At 32.7% G+C, this 23,052-nt stretch overlaps 1 protein-coding gene across 3 annotated transcripts in view; it reads left to right on the forward strand.

Annotated features, from left to right (window-relative positions):
- The window catches only part of LOC116779668 (leucine-rich repeat-containing G-protein coupled receptor 5-like), a 116,813-nt gene that overhangs the window by 35,639 nt on the left and 58,122 nt on the right, over positions 1–23,052 (forward strand). The window contains exon 3 of one of the 3 annotated variants that reach the window (XM_032674062.2): positions 10,844–10,876. The exons of the other annotated variants lie outside the window; for them this stretch is intronic. The gene's annotated coding sequence lies outside the window, so the exon portion shown is untranslated. The remainder of the gene's footprint in view (positions 1–10,843; positions 10,877–23,052) is intronic. 3 annotated transcript variants of the gene reach the window in all.

Here is a 23,052-nt window from a genome sequence, read left to right on the forward strand (position 1 = left end):
CTTGTGACTTACTTTGAAAAAAAATCACCAAAAAATATATGAAATACAAAAAGGTGTTTAAAAAATGTTATACGTCTATTTATCTGTCTGTTTACCTTCAAAACTATAAATTTTATTGTAATTTTCGCAGCTATTTTGAGTTCTGTATCAAGCTAAATTCATTATTTGTTTTATGAAAATTGTGGGTAGGTTCAAAAAGAGTAATAGTTGCCATATTCGTATTGATGCAAAGTTTAAACCAATACAAATGATTTAAAATCAACAATAGACAAATTTTATTGAGAAGCTATTACGTGATATTCGTAGGACATCCACTGTATGCAAGAACGACATATATATTTCCTTTCGTTAAAGAAGTAATAAAGTTCTTAGCTGTGATTATACAAATATATTGTAATGAAAGTGAAATTCTAAAAAGCGCTCAAATTCAGAGCACCCAAAACTCTGCAGAAATAACATTCGACATTCATGAGTGTTCGCGAAAGCCTCAATTGAATAATCAAATTGGTTCTTACATGTTAAACTAAATTATAATAAAGTGTATAATGCTAAATTAAAATATGCTATTATTAAAGAATATCAAACTTAATTGTTTATTCATATATATTTCCTATTGGATTCATTTTATTTGTAGTAATAACGTTACATTCTTAATTAGACAAGCAAATGAAAAATTTATATCGCATATAAATGTTTTTTTTATATATTTTTTTGGATTGTTTGACTAATAACTAACTTCACTGTGATTTGCGTAATTAACTTTGACGAGATTGGAATCAATGATTCATAGGCGTTTGATACAACATAGCTTACTAATAAATTTTATAATAGAGACCTCAATTCTATATTCAGGATATATTCTCTTAGGAAGTAGCATAAAAAGTAGGGAATGTCTTAAAGATTGAGATGTACAATATTTAACGTGAAATTCGAGTCTCAAATATACAAGCATTATATTAAAGTTTACTTAAAAATATACCTAACAAGATGTGTTTGAGACTCCTTAATAAAGTAACATTTCACAAAGTCCGTAACCATAAAAAGCTGAATATTAACTGCTTATTATATTAATTGCGGGGTGTCCTCTATCTGCATCTAAATCGTCAGATACAATTCCTCAAAACCGCCGCATGACGACGACCGAGAACTACCAACTAACGTACTTTATCCGCGATAGAACCGTTGAGGAGCTGAGATGGAAATATCGCGATTTGCATGAAATGAGTTCCGTACAAGGCGATGGGCGAGATGTCGTCTAGAAATATTACCAACAAAAATCCAGCGAGCATATCGCTCTAAAACATTGTGTTCCGTATTAAACGCCAGGAGCGATGAAACAGAATATCGAGACGGACCGACATTATGTCATTGGCATAAAATAAATGGACAATTATTTGAAAAAAAAAAACTAGACGATTCACTGAAATAATAGAACGAACGATTTTAACTATTCGCATGCTCTAATGCTTTACATTTATTGTAGCCCAGTGGAGTCTCAATAAATTAATCGTGCGGGTAGAATCTGGCTAAGCAAAAACATTTTTCTCTACACAACGGCTGGTCGCTGTTAATCTGAGAATAATGGCGTCGAAGATTTATCGTGATTCGGATAAAAAGCGCCCAAAACATTCCTGATTGACGGTGAGATGTAACTGTAATTAAAAGTTGGCGTGTAACACGCCTCGAACTCAAACTACGGATGCATTAACTTATACTAATTAGAAAGGAATTCTTTTCGAGATTCGGAACTTGTCGCTTTAGAACTTAAGGACTGTCGCACGTTTAATTGGGAATCTTAGAGAATTCAGTTTGTTAAGAAATTTGTTTTAGCGAACAAACTGTGATTGTGCAAACTTAGTTTCGGTACTCGAACGTGCATGTACTCCGTCGTTACTGAGATATCAGTGATTAAAATTTACAAGGACGGTACGTGAAAATAATACCAAATGCCACTAGGCTCAGCATCGGCTTACGTAAACTTATGTGACTCCCAACTCAATCACAAGAACGATACAAATTGAATACCGAATTGATAAAGCTGGCTCTAAAACGGATCATTAATTTGGTCTAAAGTTTAGGATGAATGGATTTAGACGATTTCGCTTTGATTACATCAGCTTTATTTGCGTATGTTATACCAAACGTGATATCTTTTGTTATAGTTCACTCCTCGTATACATAACCGAAATACCTTAATCAGTTGAATCTATATAACACACTTTTAATAAATAGGAGAGTGATTTGTCGGAATCATGTATTATTATTAATTAAAACTATCCCAGCTAAACTCGGATAATTCTACGTTATTGCAAGTTGCATCAATTACGCAAGAATGTGCCGTCTTCGAACGGCGCGGAGTCCTTATAAACTTTAAGTCAGAACCCTAAAACTTGTAAATTTGTTTTGCGTCTTCGCGGATCTTCATTAGCTCCAAGTCCAAACTTATTACGTATGTTTGAAGGGGATATGGGATGTAGCGTATTAGTGTTGCGGTTCCTTGACACTTCTAATCTGGCCTTGTTCGAATATGTACTCATTTTGTGGCGCATATAGCCTGAATCCGACTAATTATAAAGCCCGGTCGTCTCAAATTTGGACCAATTAGATGAGCCAACGAACTGTATCGTACTCGGAAGCAGTTTTGTCGGCAATATAATTTATTAGGGAGGCTCAAAGTTGTCGGTTTTAACCCTTAAAGACTGGAGTGAAATTTGATTACGGATGCTTTAAGGGTGTCCCCTCGCCGCACTTCAACTTTGAAATGGATGAGTCCGTTTGCAGCTCAAACCCGATACACCAAGTGTCTCTTAGCTCGTTAGGTTATTGTGCATTTTGCGTTTCCTTTTACACTGTACGTGTTTGCGAACCAAAGTTGCCAATCAATATAAAATATTTGTTAAATGCTCCCGATAAAAAGGATTTTTCTTAAGAGATACTTTACCACCGAAGTTACTTTACTATTAACTAAAAAATATTAGAAAAACGTTTCTCGGTACAACTATTCCAATAATAGAAATATATAAAGGCCCGAGATTCCCTCTTGAAAAGACATTCTTCTTTCGAATCAATTAAATTCTTTGTCGTACCTTTCCCTCCATTTTCTTAAATCGCAAGGGAGGTACATCAAAAAGCCGTTACTGGAAAGGGCCAATTAAAGGTTTTGAAATTGATTCACCAAATTTCAGTGCCTTTATAAACGATGTTATTGACATTGGCCATTGATGCCGATTCCCGTTTGAAGTCACAATTTAGTCGATTCTGCTTTTAACTAGAAAAATTCTTCGATCGCTGACCGCTTCTTAACGACATTTACATTTTAAGTAAGCTATTTACAAAAAATATTAAAATATGTTTCAATTTATTAACTTTATTAAAGACTAATTTGAATCAATTGAACATTTTATTTCTTTCATCTATCAAACAAGCCTTAATTGAAACATATTAATTTTCTTTAATAAATATATTTCATCAAATTTCTTACACGCGCCATTTACTTCGTCGTCACGTATACCCTTGCCTCAGTTAATTAATTCAATTTAAAGTTCCTTTTACTGCTTAATTACTTTCACCATTGTTACTGTATTTAAAAACCGCTCGAATGGAAATTTGCTTGCTTGAGTTTTAGCTTCCGATATGTAACCACTGAGCTAATACTTAAAGTTACCTACTACGTCATGAATATTACTTACAAACGAACCTCTGGCTAATCAATTAATCACTTGGGATTGGTTGCTCATGTAGTCTCTGTGATAGGGCCGCGGTGACCCGAGAACGGGTTGATTTATGGGAATATAATACTTTGTGGAGAGATTTAAACAGTATTCGCAGAATTTCAAGCGACATTAAATTCATGAAATTACATTTTCTTGGTTGTGTAGATATTTTAAGTAAACAGACATCAATCATATATTTCTTTAAATTTTTCTCAAGTTGTTATTTATTCTTTAGCTATCATAGAAACTTGGGTAGTTCTAGCCCATATAAATCATGGAGCTTTATAAGACTTATCTGCTGAGGAGTCCATCAAACTACGGATTTCCTGAATCCTGACCTTACGATCTATTCAATCCTATACCCCCATAAAAACCTTTGCCCTTGTAACGTCGTCAACGTTGTGAACTTCTCATAACTTATCAACAATGGGCTATTAGGCCAAAGGAAAAAACTACACGCAGTGAGCAGCAATAAAACTAGTGAGTGTTATTGTTAACCTATTTCCAGTTTCTAGGTCATTCGAAACGTTATCGTTTACATCGGGACATTAATTACATACGTAAACTATTTAAGATCATTTTAATTCGACGAAACTGGTCTTAACACTCCTGTCGTTTTTTATCATAAAATTGCTTGGTTATATAATTTCAATTTGTTACAGTAATTCTTATAGCAATTTTGTCCCTAATGAACCTATTATGTATATGTGATGAAATTCTGCGAAACTATCATATGGAAATTGTCAAGTTTATATTTCTTTCAACCAAAAAGAGCGGAATAAGTGTCTTTTCATGAATGTCCTTGCAGACATCGTTCATAAATATCATCCACTTTCTCCGGATAACATGCAATCATTCATTAACACGAAACCCAACAGAACAGCTTTCCAATTCACCAAGTACGAATAATATTAAATATTAAAAGCATGACACCAATTTATATTAACGACACTTAAAGACGAAGTTTGGTAAACGGTGCGTGACTAAGCACAAGGTGGGGATTTAAATTTTTAACAAATTTACGCCGAAAATTGTTTAACGTAGCTTTAAAGTGTCGAATCTCATTTATTTATGACGGATTTGCTCCCTACAACACCTGCCGTAGGGTGACTGTTACATTTCAAATAATTCCCCTTTATCGATACCAATGCATAAAAGCTAAACAATTTTATTCAGAATATTCATGAAGTTCCAATAATTAATGTTTTGTTGGTTAAAGAATTCTACATAGAATTTTTTTAACTGTAGTGGGATTTTTAGAGTTAAAAATTTTATTTAACAATAGCTTTACCTGCAGACTTTGGTCGCCACTGCTTTTAATTTCATAAGTGTGGGTCAGTGAGCCCGGTGTAAATTGTGTCCTGGTAATGAGCTGCCGATGATGGTCACCCTGGTTGCAGACGTCATAATCCTCTTAGCGCTAGCGAGACTACACTAAGCTGTAATTATTGTCTGCAAAACCCACTGACCCTTTTTTATCAGTTATCTATTACTGTATTTTGCTTCAATTGTTCTTTCGCCCGCTCGCTAGGGGTTAAACGCTGTATATGCGATGGCTTAGTATTGTTAAAAAGGTTTTTGGTGGATTGGTATTTGACTTAAATGTTTGCACTATATTCTGGCTCGTGTGTCTGTAGATAGACAAACCCTGACCGATTATGCTACGTGTATAATTCCGTTCTACATGCACATTTACTTTGATTTTGAAGCACTCTGGTTTATTTTAAATAATTTTTAATTACTTTTCATTTTGATTATTTTCATTTTTCATAATCAAGCAAGAAAAAACATTACTTTCATCTTTATATAAAACCCTTATATTTTTGTATAAATAAAAATTTAATGCACGATCCTTAGTACATCACTTTATAACATTCTCCTTAATTTACTTATCACTATCTACACCAGTGCTGGGTCGTTCGCCGAAATAATTCATTTAGTTACAACTCTTTTAATTTCGTCTAGACAAAAGGTGTTAAAAATTAGTGAACTCTAAGCGAACAATTACATAACTTTTAATTTCACTTTATCTACTGTATCTTGTGCAATTTACTTTTGTTATTTAACACTTAGCTTAATCGTTTTTTGAATTATTTAATTACAAAAACTAAATATATATTTTATTTTCATTTATATGTATTATCGTAAATATTTACAATATATTAAATGCAGACCTCTAAATACATCGACTGTTTTCATTATTATATGTTACATACACATAAGGCTACTACGTAATGTAAATAAACACATAAAAAACGCCAATCACTTACTATTCCCACATTCTCCGATTTCTCATAAAGTCTTTTCTCAGCAATATTTTCCTTGAGATTTGTTCTCGAATTATTGTTTTTTCTTCACGCTCTCTATAACATTCTTCACGGATATTTCTTACTCCTGGGAACTCTCCAGTCATATAAAAAGTAGTGCTCTGTAGGGAACTGTTCGATTGATGCGGTAAGGCATTTTTGATAAAGAATTTTTTTCTTTTATTTTATCTGTCGCTCGGAGGGATGTATATTCATGTACTGCCTTTGACTTTACCTCTCTGGTTCATATTATGTTGTGAACGTCACGTTGATTCCAAATATAGTGGAAAACTAAAAGGAGATTTTTTTCAGTAACTATGAGCATTTTAATTTAGTTTCCCACCTACGTTATCAGTTAAAAGATATTATTATATATTTAATATTAATATTTTTTCTACAAATAGATTAAATTAAAACATCCTACTTTTATTTCAGTCTAACAATTAGTAAAATGAGTTACTTGTATCCCGCTTGACTCCTTTTTACTACTGAGTTTAGAAAAAAATCAAGTGTCGACGACGGTCCTGCGGGATTAAATGTAATATTTATCTCTGATATATGGTAGTGCATATCAAAAAATGTGTTTTGTATCGAGCGATGTTTTTTATTTTTAGGGTATTTGTAAAAAACTACAAAAATGCCAACAATTCAACTTAATAAAAGACGAAAAGCATGTCGAGAATGTAAATGTCTTTTAAAACATCATGTATATTTCATATATACGTATGCAATCTTGGCATTCGTGAGATGAGCTCGGATTTTTCCGAATATCAACATGAGAGGTAACTGCGTTCCCGTGTTTTCGAGTCGCGACATGTCCCATGCAAATGTAATATAGTGTTTTGTATCGACGCGACGTCCCGCCTTCAGTGTCTAATGTTTTTATATGATAAAGAACTTGTGAAGTGTAAATAGCACTTTATGCACTCGGTTGAATACATTAAATCTGTTTGAGATTTTTCTAACACGAGATTCGAGTGAAGAATATATTTAAAATTAAAATGTATTTAAAAACATTCATAGATTTAAAATATTAACATTTTATAGAAATGTATATGTGGTATCGCTTTAACGAGTTGTGGCAGTATTAATGTTTCTATAATCGTAGTAAAACGTACACACATAATGTGACGGGCGTACAACGAACAGCATTGTTTGATGTACGCTAAGCAGATTCATCAGCGTATTGGATTAGAATTGATTGATATCAGGTTTTGTATGATCAAGGTTTTGTCGCTTATTTTGATTGCAATATGACGATATCATATAAATTGATGCATCCGAATAGATTATAATCACATTTAAATTACAATGCCATAATTATGTTCTTATAGTGTAAACAAAGGATATAAATCACGGCGGAATTAAAACGTATCAATACAAAACGAGTTCTATAAGATGGAAGTCCGCATGAATGGTATTTAATTTATACACTTAAAAAACCAGTCGGACTGGTCTGCGTTATTTTGTACATGAATACGCCAGGTGCATGTTGGCAGACCGGTTCCATGGCCAAGCTGGAGGAATTAGCGTAAAAATGCTCTCAGCTATCGTTCTGTATTCAGGAGTTAGTGTGTATATGTTAAAATAGGTTTAAATGTATTATCTCATTTTGTGATTCCCCATCGCGCTCTTGACTTATTATTGGCTGACAGACTAAAAATATTTACATTTACACCTCTTTATAAAAATTTGAATTAGAAGTCTTAAACAAGAATATGGACTCGATAATATAATGTACAATATTATTCAGTGTAAAGCTTTTGACTTGGAGAAGCGTCCAGATGTCTGTAGCGGAGATCAAGATAAAACAAAGAATGATTTGTGGCATTTCACTACATGGCACGCAGTCTTCGTGTTTTCTTATTCATTCACGTTACAGTAGTAATCATTTACTTTGCTGTTGGAAGTAATATATTCACAAGTGGTAAATTCATTTGGGCATAAAATTATACATTAAATTGCCAATCAGATTGTGATGGATTTAAATGTGGGCAGCGTCGTTATAATTTGCTTTTTATTTCAACTAATTAACCATTTTATTATACGAATGAATGTGGGGGATGAAACTAAAACGAAATTTTTTCAATAGAAATGAGGTTCAAGGATGTCCTTCAATACAGGGAGGTGCAAGACTTGATCTGAAATGCTTTTAATTGAATTAGGTGAGTGCTGTCATTATGTTCAATTCATAATTTTCTTATAACACAGACCACATATCAGGGCTACAGTCAATAACCGCCCTTTACAAGAACCTGCAACGCCGCGTGTTCTTTATCGACAGGTTAAGGTGACTATGTCGTTAAAAAAATTACTATAATACTGACACAACCTGATAATTTAGAATCAATGTCTCAGTGTATTAATAAAGTCTGACATTATATTAAATGTAATTTAAAATTACCGTAAACAATAATTTCGTCCTCTTTATAAAAACATTATTATTTTATAACTACGTTTTATAAAAATTACTTTTCCTGTTTTATTCATTTACCCTTTATATTTACGACGCTATTGATTTTATCGGTAGGTGAAATCTAACGTTCTGCATGGTCTAAACGATCCTACTGAACCTAATTAGTAAAATGAAGCTACGTGTATCAAGTTGAACCGCGTTCAGTGCGTGTAGTCGTTATTGTGGATTAGATCGAACATTAAATTAATTGAATTTCGTCGAACATTTCAAATTGTCTGATAGAAATATATTTTCAATCATATTACTCTACTCAGATTAGGAAGTGTCGTATAAAAGTTATCGCTATTTTATAGTTACTTATTACACATCTAATCAGCTGCATTTGATTAAATTCGTTTCTAGTATATAAATAAGTATCGTAACCACTAAGCTGCGTTAATATAATGTTGGCTGATATTCTGAAAGGCGCTTTAATTATGGGACATCATTGATTCGCAACTTCGTGCAAAGTTAGACGGGCCCTTTGCGTGTGAAATGAGACTTATACACTTTACAAGAATGTGCGACCGCGGTCATCCCTTCGCCCTTCCCTAATGTTTTAACCACACATTCTGTAGTTTAGAGAGTTTGTTGACACGTTATATGTTTGCTCCAGTTTAGTAATTTAAAAGTTTTTAGGATGTTAATTAATCAAAAATTCGTTCTGATATGATAAAATATATATACATTTTCAGTGAGTGGTTGCGTTTTTCATTTGCCAGGACTAGATACTTGTTGTATTTTAATATGCTGGTTGCTCGTTACAGGAGACCTAGTTTTTAGCAGGTCAACGTTTTTCAAGTCCCTGTAGATACGTCGAAAGTATTAATTATTGTAAAAAAAAAATTCAAGTGAAGTTATTAAAAATATGCGTGATATGGCTTGCTGAAATATCATTCTGATATTTTTTGCATAATTTTAATTAATACAGAACTAGTTCCTACTTGCGACTTCGTCCACGTGTTCTATAGAAGTAGGCGGAGGAAATGTATAGATGTATTAAGACAATACATCATACGGCTACCAACAGGAGCAACCTCTCAGTATGCGTCACAATGCTCCATACACAGCTCAACTGTTATTCCTCTATACCTAAACATTATTGTGGATACATTATAGCCTGTGCCTTGTTCCGATGTCTAAACTACCTTACTGTAAAGCCTTATCAAAATTTATTATTTAGTTTTTGATTGAGAAATCATCGCATTTGTTTAAGTATAATATATTAGTAGCACTTGTCACATTAATGAATACCAATTACATTACAAATGCGAAAAGTTTTTTCTTATAATTAACTTAAAAAACAGCTCTGTCAAATCAGAATAACTATATATTTTGTTTCTCAAAACTGTTAACAAAGTCGTTAAAAAGATTTCTATTCCGCGTCGTCTAATTGAACTCAAAACTTTTAATATTAAAATTCTAAATCCCAACAAAGTAGAGCTATAGTAATTAAAACCTACCATTTACAATATTCTATATTTTACACATATATTACAGTGCAAACATTAAGGCAGTGTATAAGAGTTGCATACAGTAGTCGGAGTGAGTTCATATGGCAATGACACAAGCTATTAACATCCTTAAGCCCAGGATCCAAGGTTCATATTGACGAATAACTGCTGAGTAATTAACTGCGGAGTGTTTTACCCAACATAATTTTCACAGTGACTTCATATTTTCAAACGACCCTCGCTCCGAGCTTAGAATGTTGACAAACGTAACGATGTATTAAAATACGTTTTAAAATTTAAGGGACATTAAGAAAAAAATCACGTTATTACGAATTACACATACGTTAAACACATAATATAATTGACATAATCAAAAAATTGGGTATCATTAACTCTAACAGAGAGAGGAGTGATAAAGTGCATATATTTTGTAATAAGTAATAACATACACAATTCAAATCTCAAACCATTAAGCTAAATTTTCTTAAAGATTTCACTCGTTTTCTACTAGTATTTCAAAATACACCTTTTCCTTTGAACAGCTGCATCCTTTCATGAGATAAAAGCTGCTTAAGCCAGTACGTTGTCTTTACAGACATCATTCTGCGTGTAAAAGCTGAAGGGTTAGCCATTAGACGCGATCTCATTAGCGCAAAAGTAACACTTGCAATATAAAAGAATGACGCGGCAGAACCCGCCCCGGCCTATTCATCACCCGCGATAAATGTTGCCCGAAAAATGCGTAAACCCCGTAATATAGTGGAAAATTCTTAATTAATGCTGCAAAAAAGTGTTTAGCGTTCCTTTTTAATGGTAAACGCTTCCTCTTTTAAATACTAAAAGGGCTGAGTCACTGAATACGGAAAACGTGAAGCTAATTCAAGTGTACAGCTGATACTATTTATTTTGTTGCAGATTTTTGTTAAGAAGCTGCATCAGACATGTGAGGTACATACTGTGGAGATATTAATAAAAATCCGCTTACTGAACATGGGAATTTCTGTCATATAAATAAAACAAGAAAAGTGAGCTTTTTCGTATAAATAATTTGAATAGTCACAAACCTTAATTCTTCTTAAAGTTCATGTATAAATACAGATCATGTTAAATGTATCATTTTTCGTCTTCACAGACGCTTTGTCTTAGCATTTCTTTTAAAGGGCAAAACCCTGAATTGATAACAAAAGTGAAACTATCGAAGTCGAAAAGAGAAAAGGTATATTGAAATCCTTTGAGAACACTTGCTATAATGTTATTCAACGTTTATTTTATCCATTGATACATTGAATGTTCTTCCCGGTACGTTTAAATATAAACTACGTATTTGTTAGAAATCTGGCAGTCCTAACTCCGCGAGTGTAAATATTTTATTCATGTTTCCTTTCACATTTAAATAGGGAGTAATGTCTATAACAATAAGGATTTGAATTCTTTAAGTGTGCTTCATTTCAGTGATTTGTACTCGTATAAACTATTTGTAACTATTCAATGACTGCTGAGGATGCTAGCTATCTAAATGGATTAATATAATGTCAAATGTCCCAGCACTTCAAAAAGCGTGCCCTGGTTCGCTTGGTTCGATTAGCGTCGGTCACGGCCGATAATCTATGCGCACGCGCATTCCATACGCGATTTGAATAAATATTGCTATTTGCTCCTATTTACATTTTAACTTTCCTGTTCCAACACGTGGGTCTCGTTTTTATGTTTTAACACATAACTATTAGATAATTTGCATAAATTTATCAGATAACCATGAAAAAAAAGAAAGTGATTTACGTTATAGCTGAGCAATAAAAAACACGATAGTTATTTGATTTAAACTTCAATCTTATATAGCTGACATAAGAATACTCTTAGAAAACTAGCGCTAGTTTTATATACATATATATATACTTACAGTTATTACAAGTGTATTGAACACACATATATCAAGAAGCCGTGATTCAAACTGCGCCTTTCTTATCTAAATAATCAATAACATCTTATCTTCAATGAGAGAATAAAGTCGACGAGTTCCGTAAAAGGCTAACCACGCTTCGATGATAGTAATCTAGATAATTTTTATTTATTCATATCATTTGCTTATCTCAGTTTATTTTTACCTTTAAATATAGGAATGGAGTCTGCGGCTACATGCACTGCCGGATTCTATACACCTGCGTATTAAGTTACGGTTATGCGGCGATCGTGGTCCAGCTACAAACTTAAAGCGATAACATTTTTTTTACAAAATTCACTAACCTGCTTTACTTCACTAAAGCGATTTACGAATACTGTATTTGGAAGAACATTTTCATGTAAGATAACATATAAATAACGACTTAATAGTAGAGTATCCCCCGACTTGGCTGATGTTGCATGAGTTAGTTCGTATCTTATTTTCTTTAATTAAGTATGATTTATCGTTTCGCCGCTTCACCTTATAATATATTCCATACCGCATGAAATACCGAAGAACCAACGTACTTAGCTTGCCATAGTATAAAGCTGAGTGCACACTCGACCCTTCTCTTCTGTTCTGCGCCGGCGCATTTCATTTGAATATCCTATATGCTATTGTTAGTGGTTCATAGAGTAAAGATTTCATTAAAAATCAGGAGATGCCGAACCAAGCTTAGTAAGTTTTTTTAAAACGTTTTTCAAAAAAATCTTCTGATTCAGATAAAGAATAATGAATGCTCTAGGTAATTTAATGCGATATGTGTATAAACCGTTGGACTTGCTCATTTTCTTTTCCTTTTCTTTCGCAACTTAAACATAAAGATTGGAGATATTTTTTTTTCAAAAATTTCCATTGATAATTGCAATTCGATGTCACCGACCGCATCCCTGTTGGGTGTTGCGATAACGAAAATTAATTTTATATAAATAATAGGAATATTATATAATGTATAAACTAAGTTGAGGTTAACCTGCTTACCTACTCGTTGCCTCTAGGACTTGCCCACGTCTTCCGCGTTATAATATTCTTTAATACCCTAGAAACAATCGTTTTATTCTTCTTTACAGTCTTCTAATGGTTACAAAAAATTGACCAATATTTTTAATTAACGAACAATGTCGTTTTCATAGCAAATAGATTCTTTTTAATGCGTTTCGATTAACGCAATATTAAAACACAAATAAGTCTGTATTGACTTTAGCTATATTTCTTTGTAATTAATTTTCCATTACACCAACAAACACAAGACTGAGGGAATGATAATATAATTTAATTTTGGACAACTTCAGTATTTCTTAGTGGTCGATATGATAGAAATGACAAATTTATTTCGCAATGTGATTTACACAGCATGTTTGATTGATTGAAATACTCCTCCCACTAGGAAGTAGCTCTATTTATCTGCTCGAATCGAACAGAGCGTAGGCCACGTTTCCAGTAGTTATAATACTTCATGGATCTATACAGCGAGTTTAGATTTATGAGCTTTAATTTATCCTCCGCTGTTTGTTACTCTGTTGAGATCACAATTCCAGCAATTCGATAAAAGTTATCTATCGATATGATAGCATTGTATTATTATGAATAGTATGACCTGATTCCGAGAACAAGATTGTTTGTAGACAAGCTAATATAAGCACGTTCTAGAGCCGCCACGACCTCCTCGCTACTCTCACTTCAGCACAGAAAGTTTGAACGCCTATCGTTTTGATTGATACTTTTTCTTCGAGTCGTTTTACAAAAGTAAGTGAATCGCTTTACGGAATCTATATTCATTATTTGAATCATCATTTAAAATCAGGTGTACTAAAATTCAAGATCTTAAATTTCTTAACAAATAATTGTGAACTGATATGTGAACAACAAAAATGTATTAAAAGCTAATAATACAAAACAAACGTTTCTCATTCCGTTATAATTCCCAAAGGCGAATAAAAATTAATTATATAGTAACGGCATTTCCTCGCATTGTTAGCTCACAAACAATTTAGTACCAACAAGCAACGTTCAGAAAGAATTCATAATTGATAGAACTAAACAATGTTATAGACAAGTGACCTAGTTTAAACTGCGAATCGATTGAGTCGATACCTCCGATTAATCAGTTGGGAAATTACCTATTACGAGAGTTCAATTGAGGTCACGGAATGCGATCAGACAGCCACTGTACCCCTTTCACGAACAAATAAGTCGTGCTGTAAAAAAATTAGGTCAAGGAATATTTAAATTCGTGCCAAACCGACGTTTTCTTTAAATTCATTATTTAAATCTACTATAATTTGAATTGCTCGTTAATATTTTGTTATTTTATCTAAACAAATTTTCTTTTATTACCAGTAGTTTATTCCAACAATACTATATTATTTTATTTGAATGTTTTTAATGACTATTTTTAAACATCTATACCTAAATAAAATTAAATCACTGATAAGCAACCATCTTTAGTAAGCAATGTATCCCATGTTGCAAAGACTGAAGTCCCTTATTTTTTTATATTCTTACTGCGACTCATAACATATCTATATTAAAATATCTTTATAAAGTATTAATTCTTATTTAGAAATAGTGAAACAAGTTCAAACGACTCTACAGTGGAGACGTGATGAATCAAATTTATGGTCTTAGTATAATCTTATAATTTAAGATGCTATTAGTGTTATTATAACTTTGCACTGATATGGAAGTTGTTAATAAAGGTTCATGCTAGGTCAAGTGTCACCATGACTCATATTGCAGTTGAAAGGAACAGAATACGCTGAGAGATATAAAATTATACATCATGTCTCTCAGAAACCGCGCTTTTTACGATAACAGCGCGTACTTTAAGAATATCGTTATGTCGCTCTAACGTTTTAAAATATCAAGATTTTTAAAAGAGCAACCGCTGAATTTCACTCCAACACTCCTCGACAGAACATTCCGAGATAAGTTATAACGAAAACTCTATACAGATACAATAAAAGAATTCAAATACATAAAAAAAGATCAGTTTTAATAAAACGTGTCTTTATTTTAATAAAATTCAATGACGCTTCACGTAAGTGTTATTTATTTACATAAATTTCTTGTTTCTAGTCTCGGAGTATGTGTAACGTTTAATGTATGTATGCTGGAAATTAACAAGTCCTGGTCTTCTGGGATAATGAAATTCTGCTGGAACTACTGTTAAGTATTCTTTCGTAACCAAATTTGCACGTACGGTTTGTATAGCGGACAATAGCAGATTTCTTCGTATGAATTTTAATGTGTACGGAATTTTAATCTTTAAAACAATAGAGTAAAGCTCTAAAATAAAGATTACAGAATGTAAAGCATAACGACGTGTGCTTTTGTTAGGAACAAACAAACAGGGCTCATTAAAAAAAATACTGGTTTATTAAAAGTTTCTTTTGTATAGCTACAATGTAATTGTCATATGTATAATAAAGATATCTGTAAACTATTTCCTACTATTCTACATTGCGTTCATTTAAATTTTTGTATTAAAACAAATATTAGTTAAGCATTTTATGCTGAAAATATTTTCTATTATGAAGTTATTAACAAATGTATATTTTCAGTATAAGTAGCGATGATGTGTATCGAGACTGGTTATGATTTCAACTTGACTCTTTACTGACACGTTTTACAAAATATGCATAACTTACCAAATGTAATGAAGATAAATATTTAGCAACTTTCGATTTTTAAAGAAAACTGGGTTGTGCTTGTTATACTCATTTCCTATGGACATAACAGACAAAACTTTACTTTTAACTTATATCTCGAAAGTAACATAATTACCAAAATTACTATAAATAAAAAGTTATTTTCTAATAATGAGACATTCGTATTATTGTACGAATTAAATTCATTTTTTGGAACTTTCATTTTATTTATAACGAATTTGTATTTTGCATTTAAAATTGAAAATACTGATATTCAACACTACGCACATTCGGTAAAGTACTTGTAACATTTAGAAATAATGATTTATAGATAAAATTTAAATATAATGAGTTGCAGTAAGTAACGCGGTAACCGAATGCTTAACACAATAAATTTTAATAAGAGAAAGATATTTCAAAAGAGGTCCTACACATTGATTGTAGCAGATCAAGCGATTTCACGCCTCACAGTTCACACCGCACTCACCGCCGTCCTGAAGACTGGCGCGACGCCAATTCTACTGGTTTTTTTTTTTTTAATATTCGACGTACGATGGTGTGGAAACAACAACTTTTATTGGTACATTTCAGCTCATGGAATATTCTCAGTACAATTATAGCTCATATTCGGTAGCCTCAAGAATTGAATTCGCATGAATAATGAAAGCAATTTCAAAGAATTATGCGTATCTTATTGCGAACTTACGATCGTCTAGACCAATTTTAAAACTGTCATAAAGATGTTCATATTGCAATTTTGTACGCATTTATTTTTATAGATGATTATTATAATTAAAATGGCGGCGATTTAAGATAATTCGATTAATTTTATACCAACAGAGAAAAAGGTAGATAATTTTCCACGTCGTTTTGAAGTCATTTGATTTTTATCTGATAAGAGCAACAGTTAAAAAGTTATTTTTATTTTACTCCTGAATAATTTATATTAAATAATCATGTTCCGACTCAACGGAACATTCATAAAATCTTAACTGTAATGCTTTAATTCTTATATGGAAATTCGTTCTGCAAAGGTATAAAGTATGTCAAAATCATAAGCTTGTTTTATCAAAGCCGAGATAAGAGAAACGGTTCTCAGACACAGAATTTATTGTTATTTATGGTTGTTGGATTATATTCTACCTACTGTAGAATAATAAAAATATTTGCTTGACTTAACCTATGTGTATATAACGTTTGTACTGTAATTAAATGTTCCAAAAACGATAATAATACCAGCAACAGATAATTTCTAAATTATCAAACATTACCCAATCAATGGCGGAGTCGTCCTAAGGACCTGGTTACACAACCCTTGATACCACTACCAGGAGTACAGCCAACTGTCATAAATATTAGATTCTCTGCGTTATCAGTAACCCGCCCTATCTACTCGACATATATATACATAACAATTAATGCCTTAATGTTTCTCTAGATAAATTACTTCTGTATTATATAAAATTTTACAAAGATTTTTTTTTATAAACCCTAAATCGAAATGCCATCTATTTTGAAATGTATAAAATGAATCTTTTTATTGGTGTCATAAATACGGCGTCGTTAACACTTAACATGATATCCCCATCGGAGACCGTGATACGCATAAATTGAGTGAAATCTCCGAGATTCATAGAACACCATTAAATTATTCTATATGTAGATATATATTATCATAAATAAACGTCACTTTCCAAAGAGTGTTAGCATCTACTCAAAGAATATCCCTTTTGATTCCACATTCAGCGCACACTCAGCCGAGCACCTGCAATTGTTATGATAATTGAAGTCTGATAGAGTATTTGTATAAAATATGTCAGTTCAAATAGCAAACACCTTAAGTGTATGAAGCACTTAGGCGGTGAGAGGAAAGCGGTTCATTTACATAACTATATTTAGTTGACATAATAGTTCACTAAGTAGCATTATACTAATGTTCGCACTAAATTAATGGCTACATTTTATATTTTTTTTTAATATAATCTTTTTATTTAGTTTATATCTGTTCAGGATATCGATGTAATAGGTTGCTGTTGAATGTCCTGTCGGAAACAGTCCCTATGTCAAATAAACATAGTCAATGAACAAATCGAATAAGATTAGAATATTTATCGACTATCTTGTTAGGGTACGTGGGCATCACTATCTACCCGAGTCCCCTGATTTATAGTGACGCTCTCTGTGAGTTATCGATATCGACGCTTTGTTCGATTGCGTGTCGGATTTGTTTCTGTACCGTTAATATATATTCTTATTACTCGCATTTAAATTATCGTATAAATTGTTGGCTTGCTGGTATTTTATTTGCACATTTAAAAAGAAAAAATATCACTCCTTGCTATCTCGTCGTACACTGTTTTGTAGTGTTATTACGAGTCGTGTGAGAAGATTATAAATAATATTATTTTCTTGAACGAATGTTGTTATGAGAGCGTCCGTCTGTTAACACAATGCATCCATAAAATCTAATAAACAGCATCACGCTGGATTAAAACTAGACTCAGGTGCGACGTAGGAATGTGCTCAGTACAGAGATGCAGTCCATAGAAACACGTTTAACACATTACATACAACGGAACACCTCCATTACCGCAGATCTAATATTATTGCCACTGTAAAGGTACGAACGTTAATGGATATTTTCGCTCTATATATAAGAATTATCTTTGAAACTGGATAAATTCAATGAAATCACTAAAATCATTTATGAAGCGATACTGATATAAATTTCAGTTCTTGTTTCATGCGCAATGTAACATGTTACCAAATAAATAACATCAAATTTCGATATGAAATTGAATGAGAATATAAAAAAAAGACACTTTGATGTCCTTCATAAAAATGTGTATATTTGCTTACAATAAAATGGTACTTAAGAATCGCAACACGATTTCCAAAATACATCACAAGAAATAATTTCATACGAACGATTGAATAGATCAATAAAGGACGGGCGGAGGAAGCGAAATATTACGGTCGCGAGGAAACTGTGAAATAAACTGGTTTTAGACAGTACAAAATGTTACTCTCGAACGGAAATAAACTACCAAATCAAAAGGATTTACAAAAAACGATTGTTTGGAAAAGGAAATCAGGAAATAAAATACCATAAAGACAGCTAACTTCGGATACTTTCTTATTCTTATTTGGATTAAAACTAGTTTGCTCTTGATTTGATCAATTTAATTTACTGATGAACACAACATTTACAAATTTTGCATATCAGCCAGATATCGGCATTTAACTTTAAACGTAAACTTTAAGAGATAATTATCTGTCAATAAAAATCAAAGAGTCAAATCTTATCAGTGAATAGGCTGCAGCAAAAACGGTAAAGAAACATTGTTGTGACAATAACTGGTAGTGCATAAAGCTTTCAAGCCTTGCGAGCCTTTGTCTAGTGACGAGCGCTGGCCTTTTAAAACATCTTCAACATGATTATAAAATAACTTCGTATTTTATTTTACTTTACGAATGTAGCCAATAATTAAAGCATTTTACTGAATATAAATCTTTAACATTACAAAGCTTCCCAAGACACTTCTCATTCTCCATATCATAATTAGAGATAAATGGATGGACATTAACTCCGAGACAACGAAACAAGGCAAACATGTCGTCTCGATCTGCATACTGTCATCGAATATCTTGCTATAATGCCATCCCTCCTGTCAAAACCGTTTCACAACAACGCTTGCTGAATGCATAACGATATTCTGACGTGGCTGTGGCCTCTGCATTAGACAGTTGGGAATTACCTACGGTATGGGTAATGCATAAAATTTTGAACAACGACCGCGACCCGCCCGCCGTTTTAAATAGTGAATGATATGAGCTATAATACAGGAGGATAGGGTCCCAGATAATAGAATCACTGAATGATCCCGGAGCATGGAGCATGGAGCGTGCAGTGAAAGGAGGCTCGATTTAAAAGTCGAGATGGGAAATGTAAAAGAGTAGGCCATAATGCACACAGAATATGCGAGTCACATGCAAATGATGCTTTGTTTGCTATAAGCTATTTGTACGGCCGTGCACACTGTAATGATTATAATTAATAGTGTTGGATTCCACCATTAATTTTTATGTTTATTAATTACTTTTTATTAAATAAAATCTCAAATAATTTAAGGAAAAAGAACTGAACCGCGGGATATATTGGAGCATCGTGCTGGCGCGTAAATTAAAAATTCCGAAAGAGAATGTGCATTATCTTTCGTGTTTATTTCGTACACTTTGGAAGGAAAACAGCGAGTTTACCCTACGTAATAGTGTTGTGTTTTCTGCACGATATGCTATCAAATAAACCTGTTACTTGATAAGTTCATTCATGTATAGAATCGATTCATATTTGCAGAGGCAATAAATTTACATTGTGTGTGTATATGCCAGTGTATCGCAATTTTTATTACTATTCAACAATTCTTTCTTTTATTTTTATTTAATTTCTACAATATCCGATCTAAAATTAGTTTCTGCTAATAAAATAATAAGTCTTTGACGCATTTCATACATCAAAATCTAAATATTTCTTTTCTAAAATAATAATAGCTCACACATTTAATCATAATTAATAATTAATTAAAACTAGTTAAAATTTACGGACTATATAAATCCTAATTAGAAAAAACTTTTAATATGATAATATCGATGAAACATAGAAAATGTCAGCGGCGTATTCGAATAATGTATAATATAATTTTATTAATACACATACAATGTAAGTGCTACAGAGAACGTGTTACACAAACAGTGGCAGTATTTTGAATAATTGGTTGTTGGAAATAACGTTACAAATGCTTTAACGGTGGAATCGGTTATACTTGGATCTTGGCAGGCAATCGTTATCCACGGTTCTTGGCAAACGCAATATTTCTATGTCAGCCGCATTAGTGTAGCATGTATTTATAGTTCAATTGCGAATACGCGGCTGCTCCGTCGGACGGCGCCTAATGTCCGAGCGATACACTTCGATCACATTGATATGCTAAAAGCATACTTTCATCCACATATATGTATGAATCATAACCCCACGTCTTTGAAATTCAGAAAACCACCGCGGGCATTTATTATTTATTAGGTCCATGTTGATATAAATACCGTCGATGGTAAAACTTGCTTTACGTTTTGTTTAAAGCTACAAGGATGTAGACTGAATGGAATAAAATTATGAGATCTATTTTAGATCTTATCTAGCGCTGTTATCCTTTGGCTGTGTTAACGGGAGAGGAAAATGCCTCAGCTTCAACTATAAACCGTTCTGTAAAGATGTCTTCGGCTCCATTAGACGGGTCGCATACAGCTTTGTCTGGCTGCCTTTGTTCGCCGCCAATTAGTCCTGAGTTAGAACACCCCGCCGCACCTTGCTCCTACTACTCCTATTATTGCTTAATAGATTATGGCTTACCAGTACCCCGCTTAGCCTCGTCCTTTGTCTGGAGCTTGGAAACTTGTGAATATCTCTGCGGTTTTGAATATCATTAAAACATAAGTATTAAGACAATTCAATTGAAATATTCAAAGCTTTTACTATGTAAACATTTCAATTGTCGTTTCCATTTCGTAAAGTCCATTATCTATAAACTATTTAGTTGCTATGCTTCGTCTGAATGATCAAAGACACCACACCTAAGTCCCAGAGCTCAGTAAACATACATAATTAATTACGCGTGTGATTATATGTGTTGGATATGTTCTTTATTTACAGCTGCGGCATCTCTTTAACTCTGGGAAGATCATTTTTCACTCGCGCATCCGAATAGGTGTGTATTTGTTTGAAGTGACGGCTTAGAATATATAAATCAGAGCGTTTACCGCTAGCTAGAACAAAACGCTTTTATTTACTGTTATGATGGTTAGTGTAATGTTGTATGAGGTGAGGTGATTACAAATGATATTGTTCATTAAATACGTTTTCAGAAGCACTTTTTCTGTTAATCTTATTTTACATGTGAAATAAACGAAATATAGCCTAAAGTTATTTACGAATAGCTTGTGTATACTCATACTCTCCTATAGAGTTGTATGTTCTAGTTAAAAATATAAAGCAACATTGTAGTTTCTTTCGTGTGCCGTATTTATCCTTTATTGTATTATTTCTTTTGTAATCCTCGTCGTCTTTCTTCAGTACACTTTGCCGGTTGACGGGTACCATTAATATTGCCATTATTTTGGGTCTTTATATATAAATAAATCGATTCGTATATGTACTTATGGTCCTTTTTAGGGTAAATAATTTACAAAACCGTCTGATATTATCTCGTAATTGTGTTGGTAATTTAAACATTTTAATGTTAGTTGGCTAATTAGACTTGAAATCTTGAAGACCTCGCTTTAAATGCATCGCAGTGAAAACTACACCTCACTTAAGCTGTCCAGCTTACTTTGTAATGCAAACGCTATGTGAGCTGATAGAAACTTGGAACTGCAAACTGAATACGACGGGATGCGTCTCTCTGCATTCATTAGGGCTTGACAGCTTTATAAATTTTACTTTTCATTAAATAATTATTTAATATCTATATAAATGAGATGCTTGTGTCATAAGCACTAAAAATAATTTTTAAAGCATTCAAAGACTTAACCGAATAAATATATTGGTTTAGGGTAAAGAGAACACGGTTTTTGAGAATATTAAAATAATAAGACCAACCACGCTCATGTAGTATTAAAAGCCTGAAACCGCAGCCATGTCTGTCCAAAAGGAAATGGTACAAAAAGGTGTGGACACGTCCGAGCGGGGCAGCTCTGCCGTAAATTATGGCCGTCCCGTGGCCCGACCCGTTCCTTTATATATTTATAACGCGACTCATAACCGGAATTTATGTTTTTGTGAATGAATCGTCATAAAAGGTGTCGTTAAAAACGGATGGGTGAATTATCAAATTGCTTTATAATTTTTAATGTCTTCAACCAAATGGATGATTTCTGTAAGTTACTTATAATTTCATTTTCTTTATAGGAATCAATTGTGATTGATGACAATCATTGTATTGATATATGCAACAATTTCATTTGAAATTTTACGTTACATTAGGTATTTATATAAAAGGTTCTAGGTTTTCAAAAACGTTGTACCGCTTGTATTTTACGATGACATCTTAACTAATATTTTTATTATATATCAAAAAATATACACAAGGGAAAACTAGAGGAGATAAAATAAATGAAGCAAATTAAATTAAGTATCTAATTAGGACATTGCACGGAGGTTCATTATTTTTTCAGTGCTTCTAAGATTAAAAAAATATATACCGTACATAATAAGGTACATCTACCCAGCTGTAGGACAATGGCATAGCTTTTGTAGCTAAAATTACTGTTCGCGATCCCAAACAATATAGTTCAGTACAATCCCTGGGGAATCTATTGTTGTCTCGTAACCCGCATCCAATTGAATTAGGGGAAAAATAAAACCTGTAAAGAAATAGACAAGAAACATAAACTCCTTTCAAGTTACTAAACTAACTTTAAAAACAACGGCTTGGTTATATGTTTAAGTTAATTCTAAGAACTCACTTGGACTCGAGCTA

The sequence above is a fragment of the Danaus plexippus genome, chromosome 2 (assembly GCF_018135715.1).
Source record: "Danaus plexippus chromosome 2, MEX_DaPlex, whole genome shotgun sequence".
Taxonomy (NCBI): domain Eukaryota; kingdom Metazoa; phylum Arthropoda; class Insecta; order Lepidoptera; family Nymphalidae; genus Danaus; species Danaus plexippus.